This window comes from Pteropus alecto, unplaced genomic scaffold (genome assembly GCF_000325575.1).
Source record: "Pteropus alecto unplaced genomic scaffold, ASM32557v1 scaffold171, whole genome shotgun sequence".
NCBI classification, from domain to species: Eukaryota; Metazoa; Chordata; class Mammalia; order Chiroptera; family Pteropodidae; genus Pteropus; species Pteropus alecto.
This window is the reverse complement of record NW_006431925.1, coordinates 430,543-433,048: the sequence shown is the minus strand read 5'-3', so window position 1 is coordinate 433,048 and position 2,506 is coordinate 430,543. Positions and strand designations below refer to the sequence as shown.

The window sequence follows — 2,506 nt, the reverse complement described above, 5'->3', positions numbered from 1 at the left end:
CTTGTCAGGACTGTCATGTTCCTGTCTTGGTCCTTGGGTACAGTGCAATGTGGTGATATCAGCCTCTTTCCTAAGTGAGCTGCCCAGCAAGGCTGACTGTACTGAGGTAGTCCAAACCCTGCAGCACAAGATGAGTGATTTTCTGGTGAGTTAAAACCCTGTTTTCCCTTCAAGTTCTAAAGCAGCTTCATGGGTTTCACACCTTTTTTTCTCTTCATTGGTGCCCGTCTTCATTCTTGACCATGTTTCTCCAGCATAGTTTCCTTCATCCCTCTTTCGGGTCTCCATCCCCATTTTATACATTATGCCATTTCCTGTGAACCACTATTCCATCTGTGAATGCTCCTAAAGAGCTACTACTGACACTTATGTGTGGGGCTAAAACAAACAAACAAACAAAAAAAAAAACGAAACTTTTCCTTTCACTTTCTAAGTTCTAGCTGGGCTAATAAATTAATAGACAGATCAACAGGAGAAAATCAAATTTTTAATACACGCACATGGGAAATTCACATATTCATGAAAATTCCAAAGATGGTAAAGCAACATTGTATATATTTGACATTATGGCCAAAGAAGAAAAGGAAGGAGAATGGGTTTTAGATTTCAGAAGTGAGAATGGGAAATTTATAGGTAGGTGAAGAAGAGCAGAACACACATGGCAGGCAAATTCTTACGAAGCAACTCAGAAACCATGGGACCCAGGGGGCGGGGAGATGTATCTAGCTAACAGGTCTCAGCCTGAAGCCCTCTTATTTACCATACTTAATTCAATCTTAGGACATTGCTGAAGCCCTCTTATTTACCATACTTAATTCAAATTAAGCTAAGGCAATGTTCTAAGATTCCTTTCCTGGGGTAGGCCTTTCCATCCGAATCTCTTAGGCAGGGAAGGGGAGGGTTAAAGGTTTTTTCTAAATCTTTTGTTTCTGTATAAACAGCTCAAAATCAATATCCCAAAAAGGCAGGCTGGTAAAACTTTGGTTCCCCTCATATGTTTTCATGTGCTTCAGAGCTTCTGCTTGTTTTTCCCTTTGTGAACAGATACTGGTGGAGAATGGAACAAAACTGGGCACTGCCTTCTCATGGAAGCCAGGGACCTGGTCCTTAAGATAAGAGTCTTTCCTTTCTCCCTCTGCACCTCTCCCGCCCCCAACACACACACATACCATCACCTCTGTCACCAATTAGCGGTACTCCATCAAAAACTGAAGAGACTGTCATACAATGGTAAGGGTGACTCTAAGGATAGTAGACATGTAAAGTCATTATGATATAGGGTAGTGGTTGGCAAACTAGGGCCTGTGGATCAAATCCGGCCTGCCACCTGTGCTTGTATGAGCGAGGCTTATTTGAGTGTCTGTTGTGTATGGCTGTTTTCACACTACAAATGGCAGAGTCAAATAGCTGAGACAGAAATGAATTTTACCTACTCTGTGGGCCTTTAAAAAAAAAGGTTGCATCTCCTGATCTGGGACATTGCTGAGCCAAAAATTTTATCACTCTGGGACTGTATGAGTAAGTGTATAATCATAAATATAATTGTCCTGGGGTGGGATTTTTTGAGAGCGGAGTTGCTGACAAGGAGAGCACCATCCTACGTGCCAAGTTCCTGCCTTTCCTGCAGCAGAGAGAAAGTTCTTTGCTTGGAGTATTAGAGAAATCTCCAACTTAACTCAAAGAACATAGTTAATAATTACCAGAATTGAATGTTAAAGGAATCCTCAATTGACTGAGTGCAGAGATTGACTTGTGGGTATAGACTCCTCAGGCCCAGCTTAATTTTTTTGATTTTCTTTGCTTTCAAGGAAAAAGAAGTCACCTCTGGACCCTCAACCTGGTTTCGTCTTTGCCCCAGTGAGTATTACTTCTACCTTTCCCAGCTCGCAAAGATCTGAGCTCAACTGTAGCCAGGACAAGTGAGAGTGCAAAACTAAGCCACCCACCCTCCACTGCTTTTTGTCCCTATTTAATTTCTTAGTGGTTGCCCTGCTCTCCCTACTCCCTGCTCCTGCGCTCCCTTATCCCTAGCCCTTCCTGAACATTTAACTCTGTTTTTCAGTTTTATGATTCGTGGTTCTTTTATCTTACCTCATGTCTTTTATGTGTATTTACAGTATCCCCATGAACTTCCTTGTCCCCAGTTGACAGCCTCTAAGCCCCTGGCCTGTAGCTTTTCCCAGGCTTACCATCCCATCCCCTTCAGCTGGGTATGTACCCTGGGAATATTGTAGCAGGGAGAAAATAGCCTGAGAAAGCAGAATAGAAAAGAATCAGGTGGGAGGAGTTGAGAAATTAGAGAATAGCTTGGAAATTTTAGGGCCTGAGTGTGTGTGATGTAGAACATTAAAAGGGCTGCAAGAATTGGGGTCAGATTTTCTTTTTCCGGTATCTTTTTCCTCCACACAGTCTCTCTATCCTTATCTTAGAACAAGCAGCCAAAGGAGGAAAAGTTCTCAATGGTGATCCTTGCCCGGGGATCTCCAGAGGAGGCTCCTCTGCCCCT

The 2,506-nt window shown here is 42.9% G+C and overlaps 1 long non-coding RNA gene across 1 annotated transcript; it reads left to right on the top strand.

Moving 5' to 3' along the window:
• Positions 1-1,630: 1,630 nt before the first annotated feature.
• LOC107195312 lies at positions 1,631-2,505 on the top strand. The gene is made up of 3 exons (XR_001516423.2): positions 1,631-1,857; positions 2,118-2,210; positions 2,430-2,505. It is a non-coding gene; the product is annotated as an uncharacterized LOC107195312 (long non-coding RNA).
• Position 2,506: the final 1 nt, after the last annotated feature.